Source organism: Salvelinus namaycush, chromosome 36, assembly GCF_016432855.1.
Source record: "Salvelinus namaycush isolate Seneca chromosome 36, SaNama_1.0, whole genome shotgun sequence".
Taxonomy (NCBI): Eukaryota; Metazoa; Chordata; class Actinopteri; order Salmoniformes; family Salmonidae; genus Salvelinus; species Salvelinus namaycush.
The window spans coordinates 12,913,813-12,932,120 of record NC_052342.1 but is presented as its reverse complement, the minus strand read 5'-3'; the positions used below and the strand labels follow the sequence as shown (position 1 = coordinate 12,932,120).

The window sequence follows — 18,308 nt, the reverse complement described above, 5'->3', positions numbered from 1 at the left end:
TTACCTGATGAGGATAATGTTTACAATGCATTAGTTCTTTAATAGTTAAATTTATGTAGGCTATATAACAAATAGAACAGGAAAAATAGTTGTCAATGTTGCTTAAATATACAATGAACGAGGTATGAGAGTATTATAATTTCAGAACATGCACGTACCCACACTCGGCTAGCTATCCACATATTTACAATAGGCATGTAATCAGTACCATGAGCAATGTAATAAAAACATCAATACATTCCATACACTTATTTCACCCATGCCAACTCCTCAGTGCTACTGTATCATTGGTTAATAAATAACATCTAATAGGGAATGTCTAATACAAACACATTAAAAGATCTTGATAAATAGCTCAAGCATAATTATTGGCATTTGGGGCCCAGGAACACAATAATGACTATCTATATTACTACATGAGAATATTTTTCCATTATTGAGATATCTTCAGTCTGTGGCATCACGATTTACAATGCCCCTGCATTCTAAACTAATTATACCCTAACTGGTTTCTACTGAAATCTTATGAAGTAATGCAGCATATGAGTCGATAGCGTGCATCCCTTGCCGAAGGTGATTCTGTTTCCAGATGGATTACACTTTGACCGCCGACTGAGTCAATTTCAAGTTAGCCGTCTTGATAAAAAGATTACATTTGAATTGAAGTCCTACTCTTACGAATTTAACATATGGAGCACGTAATTTATTTGGACCGAGAGACAACAACAACAAACATAATTATCTAAACGGGATCATCGACAGCCTCTTGAAAAATTCTCTTTATGTAATGATGTATATTCACTTACGCTCCCTAAAACAGACTCTTATACCGTTTAAAAAGTAACATTCGCACAGAAACTGTTAAACGTACAGATAACTCAATAATAAAGTAGGATTGAAGGTAGAAAGGTTTGAAATACTGTAGGTCTACACTTTTAAAAATAGTGATTTGACCATAGCATGAGATGCTAAGAGCAGTGCTATTGTCAAGCGCTAGACGAAAGCAACAAAGAATTAAGACAACCTAACATTTCCACCCAAGTTCGTTAGGATTCAGGGTGCAGCACATGAGCAATAGCAACAAATGGAAAGTGGGCGAAAGCTTCCTTATTTATGACAGGTGAGCAGCCTGACACCCCCGATGACAGGTGCTCCTGGGGACTCAGGCGGAGGTAAAAGCAGTGTGTTCAGAGAAGAAAAACAACAAGCCTGACTCCTCTGTCATCTCTTAAGATTAAACATGCGTCTACCTGCATGTGAATAACATACCGTGATGCCTCCCATTGCACACATCTAAACTAGCACACAGCCAAAATGCTAAGGCTCTACGGCTTAATGAGGCTTTCAGCATCTAGCATGCCCGGTAGGTAGTCCTCTACTGAAAGGAAATTGGGTCTGCGTCCTAAATAGCACTTTGTTCCCTATTTAGTGCACTACTTTCAACCAAGGACTATAGGTCAAAAGTAAAGCACTATATAGGGTAGAGGGTTCATCTGGGACGCAGCCTGCGCTTTGGAGAGTTTTTGATATTTGATCTATGGGTTAATGTTACTTATATGAGTGCACCCTTAGCTTTAAACATGACTGTCTCAGGGGCCAGTACCAAAACACAAAAACAACACAACTGCTACACAACACTGGGGCCCAGGTGCAGTAGTCGGCTATCGTATCATGCACGGTAGTATTCCAATAATATCTGAACAAGTGGGCGTCTTTGTGCATTCTGCCATATTGACTGGGAGTCCCTGAAGGTTATAACATCATCATGTTAGGCCTATATATAATCTGGAATGCTGACAGTTTATTGAGCGAGGCTATTGATTGGCGTCCACGCCTCTCACCTTTAATATGATGCTGCTGGCAAACATGAACAGAATAACTTTCAATTACCTGGGAAAGAAAATGTTCTGGATAGATGCATATAGTGGAAGAAAGATATGGCGTGTATTACTGCAGTTAGATGAAAGATAGTTATGCTACTGACTATATACGAACCGCCGATGTTAAACTTAGTTTATATTTTCAGGTGAATCGTGACAAACATTTACATCATTTCGACCATCTAAAAGCAGTGGTACTGTTAAAACACTTGACACGACATTTGCTATTTCCCCAAAATCTAAACACACAAAAATGTGTGCGTTGTGTCTGTACTGTTGAGATAACCTTTGCCTCGCGCGGACGTCTTAGGGTTTCGTCATCGGTTCTGTATTCTAAAGTTTCTTTGTTGGCAGTGTTTGGGTCTGGATTGACACTAGCACTTTGTACATTGTCAAAAACGGGACGACTGTTTACATGACCCATGATGTCACTTGATGTGGGACCCCACCTTTTTATAAGATAGAACACAGTCGTCATTGTATGTCACTCTTCCATGAATCCGATGATCATGACAATGAGTTTGGTTTCCATGCAAAACATGCTGAAGCCTGCACTTAAAACGCATTATGATACGGTTTTAATGCGTAGTAAGACTTTTCAAAAGGCATGTATGACCTTCTACTAATGTCTTATGGCTTGTTACCGACATGTTCATCACTACTAGGGCACACATTGAATTAGCAGACATTAGAAGGTCAATAAAGAGCAGATGACGTAAGAGAAAAGCTGCTATGGCAACCCCCATCACCAAGCAAAGCATGAACCCCAATGAAGTCTCGAAAATAAAGGAGTGGGCAATTAGTTACCTTTTTGTTCCACTTCTATTTTAGGCATGAGAAGGAGAGAAAAGGAGAGAGAGATACAGAATAGATTAATGATGCGATAACTGGCAAAAGAGTCAAGTTTACTTCAGCAGGTCAAACACATTGGAACATTAGCACTGTGGATGATGAGGCTGCTTAGCGGTGGAGTAGTTGGAACAAAACATTCAATCGTAAAGCGTTGGGAAAGAAACGTGTCGCTTGTCACACACAGCCTGTGGGGGAAGAGAGAGATTAAATCATATCTTTAGACATGTGAATTGTGTGAATGCGGCTTTGAAGTGACGACAACTCCGAGATAGGGGGAGAGCGAGAGAGAACAGTAATTAACTTGATCAGAAGTCAACTCCAGATGTGTTCATTAAAAACAGTAGAACATATGGTCGCTTTCTGTATAGACTCCCTCAGTCTGGCTGAACGCTCCTTCAGTAGTCACACGAGGGGGGAAACAAGAGCGCTCACGTGCAGATTGGAAGACAGAAACTCCACAGCAGCACATCTTCCATTTTGAAATTGATAATTGGTGATTTATCACCTGTGGGTTGATAAGGCTTTAACGATTAGCATATGGCCATCTCTATTGTAGTGATATCAGGAAAGAGACACAAATTCAATCATGTGTTCACATGGCAAATTCCCCTTGTACATGCAAAGATGTCGACAACCATCACAAGAGTAATTGGTCAATCAATCATAACGACATGAAACAAGCGCATGCGCAAACCTGTACCCATCTATGCCAGGGAAGGCAGTCAGACCGACAATGTTTACGTTTCTGCACCGTTAACTTGTATTACGTACAGATTTCTGTTGCTACTCAACCGTATCGCTTATTTAAGGTCTTCTGGTGAAGAGTGGCTGGACTTTAAAGCCAAGTGTCATGTAGCCAGCCATGTGTGTCAAAGACTGTCGAGCGAGACCCACACATCAGCCACCTACTGCTACGAGCCTTGCCGCAGACCCTTATCCTTCGGTAATACTCTATCGCAAACTGATTGCAGCAATTGGAATCCATGATTGTGTGGACATGTCCTGTTGTAGATGCCTGTGGATGGGGAATGCTGGTCTAAAAGGGCTTGTTGACTGATCTAAGAATGGAAAACAAGTCTAAATGTAATATCAATACTGTATATAGCGAAGTGATTTCAGCAATTGCTGTACTTAAAAATGACATGATTGTCTGGACATGTATTTGCTGTAAATCCTTGTTGTCTCTGCCTATAAGGTTCTACTCCAGTTTTGAAGTTTCCCCTAGGTCCAGGATCAGCTTTCCCCCCCAATCCAAACATTAACTATTAGTGGGGAAACTGCCAAACTGACCCAAGATCAGAGTCTAGAGGCAACTTCACCATACTCCAAAAGGTTCTAGTCTACAAGAGTCTGGTTCCCTGGTGGGGTTAACGGCAGGACATGCATCTGCCCCATGCGACTGCTCCCCTCCTCTAATCCTGGATCTAATAAAACCGGATTAACCCCAGGGCTTACGCGGTAACTCCTCAAAACGGAGAGGAAGAGAGAGGGAGGCACAGCGAGGGGGAAAGGAAACGGGGGAGGAAGAAAGAGGTGGAGGCACAGCGAGGGGGAAAGGAAACGGGGGAGGAAGAAAGAGGTGGAGGCACAGCGAGGGGGAAAGGAAACAGGGGAGGAAGAAAGAGGTGGAGGCACAGAGTGTGAGAGGGAAAGGAAACAGGGGAGGAAGAAAGAGGTGGAGGCACAGAGTGTGAGAGGGAAAGGAAACGGGGGAGGAAGAAAGAGGTGGAGGCACAGAGTGTGAGAGGGAAAGGAAACGGGGAGAGAGCGAGGAGGAAAGAGCGAACCACAGAAAAAGAAAAGTGAGACAGAGGAAGAAATAAGGAGACAAAGAAGAAGACGATGACGAAGATGAAGAGATGAGCGAAGGGAGGGGGGAGATTGAGAGAGATGGCGAGATTGATAGAATATTTCATTCCGTTTTCAAAAGACATACTGTGTGTCTGACCACGCACGGCTGATATGGCCGCTCAGCATAAATATTCTGATGCCTTTTAGTTGTTTGGGATTGATCTTCAGGAAGTGTTAGGAATGATCAATTCAGCCATATTTCAGATAGAGTATATCAATGATAACAACAGCCTGAAGCGGTCAATGGATGCAAACAGCACACCAACAACACCGCGTGTTTGAGGGCATTAGTTTGATCAAGGCGAGGCGCAGACTAATCTTGATTATTGAGCGTCTGTTTTCCGGACACAGATTCTATCTAGTCGTCGACTAAAAACCATGCTCAATGGAGAATCTCCATCGAAAATGATTTGTTTTTTGGGATGCGAGGGCATTTCTAGATCAGTGATTCTGTGCAGTCCGACTGCAATGTAGCCTCAAACACATGCGTTATCTCACGCCACAGGTTACAAGCTGAATCTAGGTAAACACAAAACCTCTCACATTGAACTCATCTAATCTATTACCAGATCATTGGCTCCCACACAACAGTACTGAAGGGTGTTACTGTATTTGATTGAGTGATCGCTAGCGGTTGTGAGGGAGGGTAATGATCTATAGCAAAACCATTAGCTCTTTTAAGAGACGGCAGGATTGCGAAGAGATGGACGAGCAAGTAGCCGTGGGACGCGCCCGGTATCCTTGTCGCAATACGCCGCCACTTTCGTGGTTACACGTTCCGCATGTTCCCTGTCATCTTCCGTGTACGTCCCCAAGGTAAAATCACTCTGGCTGTTTGCAATTATTTATCTAGAAATGGCGTGGTTGGGCTGCTAGCGACGTACCCAGGATATCTTAGTTCAGGGCCACTCAGATTAAAGGAAAAAGGATGGAGAAACAAGATAATTGATTCATTTGAAATGCGCCTTTTCCCATTGTGACCTTAATACGATTTTGGTCATGGTTGTCACAGAGTCATTAAAATTCTGTCTGTCTGAGTGTACTAAGTGTATACTGGCTCAGCCAAGCAATCTTCTCAAAGCAGAATGGTTATGAATATATCCTCTCCAAATCACTCATATTTCACGGGTTGAAATGTATTTGGACAGTTCAAAGAGAGTATCAGAGAGAAATGCCACTTGAACAACGTTTAGCCAAGAGACGGTTGTGGATACGGTCTATACAACCTGGTGGTATACTAGGGGAAGAAGGTCCACAGGCCGTATGACCTTCCGGCACAGTGAAGTGAATGTAAAATGGCTTCCAGGCCAAACACAGTCTCTGCTGTACTAGAGTAGATATAGTCGATGTCTATTTTCATATTTGGCCAAGGGCACAAACAGCAATATCTTTCCTGCTATCTGCTGATGCATAGGTCGTATAAAATGATCCAAGAAATAGATACCTACTTGTTATTCCTGTAAATATACAGAATAAACATTTTGTCGATGGCTGTGATGATGATGATGACAATTAGGGTTAATTTATCTTTTGTTTTATTGTCATCACCACTCACCGACTTTGATGTGTACTATTCTACAGGTTTGGACACGCCTGTAACCGCACTGGCAAGTGTTGGCAGCCAATAGCATTTCAACAGCAAGCATTTCACCACGCAAAACGCAGACACACAAAAACAGCAAATGGTCTCCAATGGATCTAACTGGCTAAGCTGCCCTATCAAATCAAATAAGCTGCATGGACATCCTATCCATCCATATGAGGAAACTTACGTTGATATCGTAAAACAGAAAACGTTGCTTTTTATACATGTTCACATCTAGGCATTTAGCTGATTTTCAGCAATATGGACAACCTGAATAAACTTCTCCTGAACTCCTCAGTTTGTGAAGATATGGCGTTTCAAACATCATATGTTACACGTATGCATATAATCTACCTCTCAAACCTCCCAACATCAAAACAGTCTGAAATTCAAGTACTTGTGTCACACATCAAGCGTTGTGTCACACCATATCTACATATTTTACATACATGTTGTCACGCCTGCCTCCGCTCTCCCTGTCTAGTGCTCGAGGGCTGTCTGTCCGCTCCCCTGTTTGTTCCCTGTGTCTGCATTAATGTTATGTGTTCACGTCCAGACGCTGTCCTGTCCCATGTCCGTCGCCATTAAATGTTCACTCTCTGTACCTGCTTCTTGTCTCTACCAGCGTCGACCCTTACACATGTACATATGGCTGCGTTCATACAGGCAGCCCAATTCTGATATTTTTCCCACTCATTTATATTTTTCACATCAGATCTTTTTCCGAGCTGATCTGATTGGTCCAAAGACCAATTAGTGAACACAAGATCAGAATCGGAGCCTATTTGACCTCAAAATTCACATCACCTTACTTAAATGTCTAAAGAACACCATTTCCTTATTCAAGGCATACAGCTATCTGCAAATACTAAAAGGCCTTAGTGACTGACACTAAGCCTCGCTAGCCCTGCCCACGAAAATGACAGCTGTATGGGTGTGCATTTCAATAATTAACGCTTCCCAATGGCGGTGAGGTGGCTGAATGGTATCATCAGGAGCTAATAGAGATTCATGGTTGAGCCGAGGCCATTTTGGTTATATTTCGCCCCCTTTCCTCTCCTCCTCCTCTCTTCCTGTGCTCTGAACCTAGGAGGGAGGGCACGGTGACTATTCACTTTTCTTAATTAATGACAGAAATTAGATGCTTCAATAGCATGTGGGAGGTCACGGGTACAATTTTGCCCTATTTTTTTTCTCTCCATCCAGCCATCCATCCTTCATCACTCTCTCTAAACCTCTTGCTCAGTCTTCTCCATTTCCTTCCCGCTTTCTCCATGCCCCCTGTCCCTCTCGTATTCTCCCCCGCTTCTCTTCTCCTCTGTCCTCCATTTTTCTCGCTCCCTCCCGCCGTCACTCCTCTCCTCTTTCTCTCCGTTTCCCCTTGGTCGCTCTCCCTCCCTGGGAGCGGTAGTTGTGCTCTTTCATAACCTTGACGATGCAGGAACCCGCCAGTGTATCTGTGTGTGTATGTATATGTTCAGTATGTGTGTGTGTGTGCACGTTTGCGTGTGAGAAAGGTGCAAGGACTTGGCGCACGGTCAATCAGTCATCCACCGGGGAGAGGCAGCCGTCAGACCGATACAGGGGAAAACACAAGCAAGAGAAAAAAAAACATGAAATACATTTTCAGGAACATGAACCGGAATTGGAGCAGAAGTAACTTAATTGCACTTCCTAAAGATGCCTCGATTCCAGAGACCTTGATATTACAGAAGGGCAGCAAGAGAAAGCATGCAGAGATGACATAAGGAGAAAGCTTTTAGTCTGGTGGTAAAGAGGGTCTGGTGAAAGACCACAGAAGAAAGAGGGTGCTTCATTACACGAGTCACAATGTAGGAACTTTGATTAGCAGGGCAATATCACAAAGAGAGACTCTAAAGAGGCCAATCTCCAATTAGAGTGATAGCCATGGCACCGAGCAGCCCTTGTGCGTTGGTTTCTCTTTTCTCTGAACTTAGAACCCCTTTCAAAAGTGTTTGTGTGTGTGTTAATGGCTGCGTCTGCTTGCGTGCCAGTGTTTGTGTGTGTGTGGCAATGTAGGACAAAAAGAGAACACCCAGAACGAGGACCTGATAGATTACACCAGGCCCACATGGCTATTACGGGGGGAAAAAGCATTCACGCCGCCATTCATCCACATTGGTAATCGCACCCTTCCTGGGCAATTACTGACCCACTCTACTGGAAAAATGCAGGAAAATACAAGCATTAATGTCTATTTCCAGAAGTGTGTTTTTTCCCCTCTTGCCTCTCCGTGTATTTCCTATGATAATCTAGCTTCACTCTGTAGGTCCATTGACCAATGTATTATTATGTATTCCTCTTACACTGAACAAAAATATAAAACCCAACATGTAAAGCGTTGGTCCCATGTTCCATGAGCTGAAATTAAAGATCCCAGAAATGCCCCGTATGCACAAAAATCGTATTTTTCTCAAATTTGTTTACATCCCTGTTAGTGAGCATTTATCCTTTGCCAAGATAATCCATCCACCTGACAGGCATGGCATAAAGAAGGTGATTAAACAGCATGATCATTAAAACAGGTGCACCTTGTGCTGGGGCAATAAAAGGCCACTCTAAAATGCACAGTGTTGGCATATAACAATGCCACACATGTCTCAAGTTTTGAGGGAGCATGCAATTGGCATGCTGACTACAGGAATGTTTCCAGAGAATTGAATGTTCTTTCTCTACCATAAGCCACCTCCAACGTCATTTTAGAGAATTCCGCAGTAGATACAACCAGCCTCACAACCGCAGACCACATGTAACCATGCCAGCCCAGGACCTCCAAATCTGGCTTCTTCGCCTGTGGGATCATCTGAGACCAGCCATCCGGACAGCTGATGAAACTGTGGATCATTTTCCCACTGAAGTAACCGACTGGAGAAGTGTGCGCTTCACAGATGAATCGCGGTTTCAACTGTACTGGGCAGATGGCAGACAGCGTGTATGGCGTCATGTGGGAGTTTGGTTTGCTGATGTCAACGTTGTGAACAGAGTGCCACATGGTGGCAGTGGGGTTATGTTATGGGCAGGTATAAGCTATGGACAACAAACACAATTGCATTTTATCGATGGCAATTTGAATGCACAGAGATATCATGACGAGGTCCTGAGGCCCATTGTTGTGCCATTCATCTGCCGCTAATCACCTCATGTTTCAGCATGATAATGCATGGCCCCATGGCGCAAGGATCTGTACACGATTCCTGGAAGCTGAAAGTGTTCCAGTTCCCGCCAATATCCAGCAACTTCGCACAGCCATTGAAGAGGAGTTGGACAACATTGCATAGGCCACAATCAACATCCTAATCAACTCTACACGAAGGAGATGTGTCGTGCTGCATGAGGCAAATGGTGGTCACACCAGATACTGAATGGTTTTCTGATCCACACCCCTATCTTTTTTTAAAGGTATCTGTGACCAACAGATGCATATCTCTATTCCCAGTCATGTGACAGCCATAGATTAGGGACTAATGAATGTATTTCAATTATCTGATTTCCTTATATGAACTGTAGCTCAGTAAAATCATTGACATTTTTGCATGTTACGTTTATATTTTTGTTCAGTGTAGTAAGTAGCCTTTGCCTGCTCACAGTTGGTTAAAATCCCATGACCCACACCAGATGTCATCGGTGTGTCTAGATGATGTCATCAGTGTCTCTAGATCGGGAAAACATATATCTTTTTGACTACAAAACCTAGAAACCATGCGTCTTTACATAGCGCTGGAGATAATGAATTTGATGTTGAAATAGAGTGAATGTTGCCTTTAATCAATCATGACAAAACACAATATGACTGTGGATGTGGGGGCCTACCAGTTAAAACCATGGACATACAATCAGTTTCGAGATCAATGTTAAAACCAATGACTGCGATATTCGTGATACAGGTCAGGGGATTAGTCTTCCCTCTCACATTTGCACACACTGTGTGAGATCAGAAGCCATCATCATAAGCCTTTCCCAGTTACAGGGTGATCAGCTGTCACTAAACGATGTGATAGCACTGCAATCTCCCTTCACACATGAGGAGACATAGACCTAGTCATTCAGGTGAGTAGAGACTCTCTGTCAGTGAGTAGGATAGACTAGCACATTAGGTCAATCAAGTACGACGAGAGAAAGAGTGAGTGGTGAATTTGTACCTGGTGTGTGAATGCACAAAAAATACAACTAATGGCTGACTGACTGAGCCAGTTATATGTATACAATCGGCGTGTTCATCTTTGATGTGATACAGATAAATACAGCAATCCAATTCTAGCAGCATCATAGGCTAGATGTTGATGCAATTAGTTACTGTGTGAATGACAAACGTGACAAAGTATTTTCCTCTTAAGCATCTAGATAAAAACGTATATCCTCACTCATTTTTCATTAATATATTATACATTTTCATAACTATAACAAATCCAATTTGAATCAACCTCAGCAAGCACAATGGAGTATGACAAAGCGTCTTGTCAGCCAAACAGTCACACAGGTGCTGTTTACTAAAGGTGTGACTGTGGCATAGCGGAGCCCGTAATGACAACATTAAGCAGGGACGGAATTGTAAAAAGACACCCACGCGCTGTGGCCGCATTGATTTCACAGTTTTCATCTGCCTTCCAGCTTTGGTCAATGCCGACCGATGGGCGACGACTGTGGCAGGTGCTGAGCGTTGTGCCAAAATAATCCGACGCTTGATTCGATTAGGCCGCCGAACCTGTTGCTGCTTATTAACGACTGATTGCTTGTCCATGCGGAATGAATTATAAGCAAATTAAGGCCAGGCACCACACCTTAATAGGGTAATTATTTTCCCTTAATCACATCACAATCAACTTTTGCCAGTTGAATGTAGATGCAAATATAACTTTTTTCTGAAATATGGTATTACAATATGCAAATGAGAAATGTATGTGTGGAGTCTTGCTTTTTTGTTTTTAAATACTAATATTGTTGGACCAAATACCATGAAACAAAAAATTGCTAAGTAGAAGCAAAAATGTAATTTCAGCCTGACCGGGGGTGCCAGGCCTTAGACATATAGCTGCGGATATCCTTATTTGAGACAAATCAAGTCTTGAATTACACATCTTGGCTTAGCTAGCACACACAAGCTGTTTTGGGGGCTGGCATTGTGGGGGTTGTACATTGTCTTTATTACTGTGGAACAACAGGGAAGCTCTGGAGATTGTTTAGCTATGGATATTCTCGCTCTCTCTCTGGCTCGCTCTCACAGAGGTATCCATTTTGCATTTTGGAGCAGAACAAAAGACTTCCTTAAAGTGAGTGCTATAATTACACTGTTCTCGTGTCGGGATTTATTTTCCAAAATCAAGGTCAGTACATTCACCATGGTAACAGCACACAATTAGAGATGTAATTAGTCATAATAGGGAAATCGAGAGAGGAAAGGGAGGTAGAGGTTGGGAGTAGGGAGAGGCGATGCCAGGACGAAACATTGGTGGTGGTTGGCGAAACATTCCACAAGGGACATAGGCCATTTCACCCGGGGATGTGTTTTCTTTCATGACCCTGCAGGGGTCTCGGGAGCTCTCTGTTATGAGTAATGGGTGATTCATTAAAGCTGTGAAAGAGTGGGGGCAGAGGGTACCGTGAAACAGTGTTGACCTCTAAAGAAATACAACCTCTGAGGTCGGAACCTGGCCGTTAAAAGGAGTGTGTTACAGAGACAGGTTGAATAAGAGGGAGGGGACGGACAAGACAGGCATCTTTCTGAATCAATTTGGAGATGAGACTTGGAGGATTACAGGGCCCTGTTTGAATCCTCTCAAAATGCCTCCTTCGTTCCTCCCTTCCTTTGAGGTAACCACTGATTTGACATGATGTGATTGGTGAAAGCAATGCAGTGACAAGCTTTTATTGAACAATCAATCCACGTTATATCAGTGATTATTTCAGGGATGAAGGAAGCGAGTCAAGGTTAGAAGGCGGACCGGAGAGAGATGTTGACATATTGGCCATCTGATCCCTGTCTCGCTTATGTCATCCTCACAACGGGACCACGGGTGCATCACTCATTCCAAAGGGTAGCCGTGGTAATCCTCAGAGTGCATGGCAGAGCACGTCTAAACACTAGAAGTACATTCGACAAACACCAGTTCATGCTGACACGAACGCAAAGATGGCTTATATATATATTTGGAAATGTGGAAATATCAGAATGTACTAATTTACCCAGAAGGATGGATCTATTGCCATGACACACAGGGGCAGCATGGTTGCCTCAATGCTGCGCGTTCTTGTTGTATTGGACCAAATAGAAAAAGGAAGCCAGTGATTATTCCAAATGACAGGCTGAGTAAGAGCTTGGTCTGCATTGCCCCACGTCATAGGAAAACACTGGTGTGGCTCCCAGAATATCCGCCATTGCATTTCCATTACGATTCATGGCGCGAATCGAATCACCAATTAATAAAATCAATATCATATCGCGTCAGCGTGAAGCTCTCTGCAGCGTATCATTCCCTATTTTTACAGGTGTGGGTCTGATGGAGCCATTCTCCTCTGCTGATGGAAGATGGAGAGAGGAGCTGTAACTTATACTGACAGTGCCTGCTTTCAGCACCGGAATACTGATGAAAACGTCCTGCACAGGAAGAGAGAGAGATTGAGGGATATAGATATAGGCAGAGAGAGAGAGGGTGAAAGGGAGTGATGGGGGGGTAGAAAGAGAGAGAGGGATAAATAAAAAATACTATGTGCTTAATATGAGTTGTCAATAAGACAGCGGTGGAAACAACCAGGCTCAATGAACCAAGCTAAATATGTCAAACATGGTGCATATTCTTTATAAGAAGAGAACTATTTGTTAATATAGTAAATATAGAATAAAGCACCTCAAAATGAAATTATAACATCTGATATGTGACATTTGTTTCATTTGGTGCCAAGCAAGCAGCAATCCATTCTTCAAAGGCAACAAGCTGGATGGAAGCAAATATAATTGACTTTAAACGACACTTCAAGTTCATTCCAAATTACAGTAGTTTATGAATCCCATTTGGTTAGACACCTTCGGTTCCACAGGCTTTCAGAGTAAACGACTTTCTCTTTTCGAGGTTCAGCGAAAAACAATGTGGGACGTCACACGATAATGTCTGTGCACTTCCTGTGACCTCATCCTCTCTTCCAGTTCGTCTGTTAACTCTCGTCTGCACGCTGAGTATTCCATTCAAACCTCAAACAATTTCCATTTCCAATTCAGTCATGGATACCTTTGGGGTTCTTAGGTCATGCTATGATGCCACCGGGGCTGAAAGGCGTGCTGTTTTTTAGGTTTTGAAGGTTCAGGCCTAGGTCTCTCATCTCTTAAAGGAAGTATGTGTGAAAAATGGACTGGCTAGAATCTAAGCGAACACAACTGCATTTTGAATAAAGCTAAACTGCCTTTGATGCTAATGCTCTAACTTGACAGTTGGTAATAGCTCTGACAGAACTGTGAATGCTTAGAACAGAGGATGAATACTCAGAAAATAATCCGTTGATACTGCAATATTCTCGTTTAGGTGTGTGAGCAAATTGATTGACCAATTGCAGAGCATCTGGTTTTGTTTCATCATCAACTAGGGCTATCTTTGTGGTTTTATAATTAGAATTACCTCTACTGACAGAAATCAGTCAGTCTTGTCAGTTTTCTGAAAACACTGTCAAGAATTTGTGGAATATGAATGACGTCAACGTCAAAATGTCAATATTGATTTACTTATGGATGATAGCCCTTTGGTAATAAATTGAAGACTAATACTACATTAAATCTGAATCTACCTTGAATCCAATGTCTCAATTTAACATCAAATCCCCAAAGCAATCAATACCGTCAACATTAGAAATCCACTAACAGATATGTATTATAAGTCCAACATGGCATGTGCTAGAATATCATTGACACTGTTATTCATACATGAACATTTTAAATTATGAGTTGGATATAAGAGAAGAATATCTGACATTCAAACAGATATTATATGAGACAAAGAACCTTGGTTTCGAATAAAGGTAACCATATTGTCATTTGAACGTTCATTTTTCACGTTTGGATACATTGAGAGGTACCAGAATCAGATAGTGACATTTTCCAATGCCCGAGTTGCTACTGTACCTTCCTATATACTGCAGCAGCTCACTTAAAAGGGACAACATTAACTTCAACATAAAGACATGTTAAGGACACAATCATACATTTTTGTATATGACAGAGTGAAGTGGCATTGCTGTAACATGGAATTAAGCATGACGAAGAAGAGCATTACAATACAAAATGTATCATGCACTATGTCATGGGCTTCATCCCAAATGGCACCCTATTCTCTTTATAGTGCACTACTGACCAGAGTCACATACAGTAGGTAGTGCACTATATAGGAAATAGGGTGCAATTTAGGAAGTATCCATGAACTGCTTAGAAGAACACAAGAGAATGAAGAGATACGTACTGTAGGGTACACATTCGTACTGGACCTCAAGGTACTTATAGGTTCCGGGGCAAGGGTCAGGAAATACATCTAGTCCAGCCACTACAGCACACTGGGTCCGATTATTACATCTGAAAAGGAAGAAAAGGGTCAGGTTAAAAGGGTCAATCTGGGATTCAAACAACAACAAAGCAGTCATTCTGCAACTGTTTTTTGTCACCAGCTAAGGGATGGCCATAGAGAAATGTAACACTTTATAGACAGCTATGGATGCAAGGACCAACTATCCAGGACATCAAAATGAAAGTTTTAACCATGTGTTGGACCTTTACAGGGGCGTGCTTGTGAATTCAGAACCATTATAGAACCATTACAGTCAATATCCAGAGGTACCACAATGAAACGCTGATGTTGCTATGATAAATATTTAGAATGTGGTTAATGAACTAGAATTAATTCCCATTTCATTTTGCTGCTCAGACTGAGAAATTGATGCATTGCGGGTTCAGTGGACATTGACTGCCAAGCCGTCAACGGTAAAATCATCCATTTGGCGAGAAGAAGGTTGGACTCGGGCGAAAACAATGTCTATGTCCTAAATGACACATTATTCCCTTTATAGTGCACTGCTTTTGACCAGAGCCCTTTGAGACCTGGTCAAAAGTCGTGCATTATATAGGAAATAGGGTGCCATTTGGTATGCAGTCATTTTCTCTGCCGTGATATGAATTTAGACCGCGTGCAGACTCATATTCAGGGCATGACGGATTGGGAGAGGACACAGTCGGCCGAGTGCAAAATCGGCTCAGAAGCGAAAGAGCTTTCACCTCGGCTTTCATTATTAACACAATTACTTGGCTGGCAGTGTCTTAAGTCTGCCATTTTACTTTTGGCAGTCATCAATCAAAGCTCGATCCCACCACACTTACTGCACGACATTAACTATCACATGCTTAAACGAGTGTATCGATTGATATGAATAAATCATCTGTGAACATCAGTAGACCAACAGGAGGCAAAGGTCAACGTCACCGCTAGAGGAGTTAGTGGTCACATGCCCCCTGCACGTGAACCTCAGCTTTAAGCAAACATCCATAAAATCATACAACTAAATTGGCACATTTACTTTTTCTCTTCTTTTTTTTCTATCTTCTTATTATATTTTGTTAGGGGGCAGATCAGCTTTAATAGTGCAGATAGATTGTGGCTTCCGTCAATGATATTGTCTGCATCCCCCATATATATTCTTTGTATACATAGAGTACCAAAAGTTTGGACACACCTACTCATTCAAGGGTTTTTCTTTATTTTTACTATTTTCTACATTGTAGAATAATAGTGAAGAAATCAAAACTACGAAAAAAACACATGGAATCATGTAGTAACCAAAAAAGTGTTAAACATATCAAAATATATTTTATATTTGATATTCCACCCTTTGCCTTGATGACAGCTTTGCACACTCTTGGCATTCTCTCAACCATCTTCATAAGGTAGTCACCTGGAATGAATAACAGGTGTGCCTTGTTCAAAGTTCATTTGTGGACTTTCTTTCCTTCTTAATGCGTTTGAGCCAATCAGTTGTGTTGTGACAAGGTGGGTATACAGAAGATAGCCCTATTTGGTAAAAGACCAAGTCCATATTATGGCAAGAACAGTTCAAATAAGCAAAGAAAAACGACAGTCCATCATTACTTTTAAGACATGAAGGTCAGTCAATCTGGAAAATTTTAAGAACTGCAATCGCAAAATCCATAAGGATCAGTTCATTAGAGTTAACTAAATCTGTTATTTATTTAGAATTCAAGGCACACTTAACCAGCATGGCTACCACAGCATTCTGCAGTGATACGCCATCCCATTTGTTTTGCGCTTAGTGGGACTATCATTAGTTTTTCAACAGGACAATGACCCAACACACCTCCAGGCTGTGTAAGGGCTATTTGACCAAGAAGGAGAGTGATGGAATGCTGCATCAGATTACCTGGCCTCCACAATCCAATTGAGGTGGTTTGGGATGAGTTGGACTGCAGAGTGAAGGAAAATCAGCCAACAAGTGCCTGGCATATGTGGGAACTCCTTCAAGACTGTTGGAAAAACATTCCAGGTGAAGCTTGTTGAGAAAATGCCAAGAGTGTGCAAAGCTGTCATCAAGCAAAGGGTGGCTACTTTGAAGAATCTCAAATATATTTTGATTTGTTTAACACTTTTTTGGTTACTACATGATTCCAAATGTTTTATTTCATAGTTTTGATGTCTTCACTATTATTCTACAATGTAGAAAATAGTTTAAAAAATGAAAAACCCTTGAATGAGTAGGTATGACCAAACTTTTGACTAGTACTGTATATAACATTCTATTGGTTGCAAGAATTGGTATACTTTTTATTTATCACAATTTTCTTTAACCAATTTTGGTTAATAACAGACAGGTTTCCTACTTTTCCCCCCTTCCACTTGCCTCTTGCATTTTTGCGCTAATGCTGCTATTAGTTGGTTGTATTTTTGAGTATAGGAGACATTTCCATATATTTTTCCACCAGTCCTATTTACCATTTTATTTACAAAGTGTATACTTTTTTATTATATATCTATATATATATATATATATATATATATATATATATATATATATATATATATATATATATATATATATATATATATATATATATATATCTTTTTCAATTAGTATATTTGAGTTTAACCACAATATTTGTTGTATTATTTGTTTTGTCTTTTCTGGGGGATTGCACAATTTTGGAGATGATTTCATTTTAAAATAACCAAAAGTGAGAGGTTGTAATCTGAATAAAGGGAAAATATTTAATTTCTGCCCTCCGAATTCATTTTCATTACATAAATAGTCCCATTTAATTTTGTCTGGCTTGCCGTTCCAAATAAAATTGTATATATTTTGCTCATATATATATTTTTTTAAACAGGTCGCTATGTGTAGGCAAGACCATAAATAAATAGTTCAACTGGGCAATGACTAAAGAGTTAATCAAGGTGATTTTTCCCACAAATAGACAAGTATTTTTCTTTCCATGGTAGCAAGATATTATCTATTTTTGCTCACTTTCTATTAAAATGTTTTGTAGTGCGATTATTTCTTTCTTTCGGGATATATATACCAAGTATGTCCACATCACCGCCAGAACGTTTTATTGGTAAACTACACAATTTTTTGTGATCCAATATGTAATATAGTACATTTATCATAATTTGGTTGTAATCCAGAGAGGTTAGAACAATTATCTAGATCCTCTATGAGGCTGTGGAGGGATCCAAATTGTGGATGTAAAAGAAAGCATGAATCATCAGTGTACAATGACACCTTTATTTTTAAGCACTTGATTTCTAACCCCTTGATATTATTGTTGGACCTGATTTTATTACCTAACTTTTCAATGGCCATAATAAATAGATATGCTGATAGTGGACAACCTTGTTTTACTCCTAGTGACAGTTTTATACTTTCAGAGAAGTAGCCATTATTGACTATTTTACACCTTGGATTACTATACATAACTTTAACCCACTTTATAAGAGATTTGTCCATGTAAAAAAACAGTCTGATTAGCATGAGAAAATATCCAACAATACCTTTTTAATTCTATGCGCGATGCATTTTACTAGAATTATTGCATCAGAACACTAAAGTGTAAGGGGCCGTCAATTTTTTTAGATGGACTGGAT

General features: G+C 41.1%; 1 pseudogene; it reads right to left on the bottom strand.

The window, feature by feature from the left end:
* LOC120030236 overlaps positions 1–18,308 on the bottom strand; it is a 175,426-nt pseudogene that overhangs the window by 136,512 nt on the left and 20,606 nt on the right.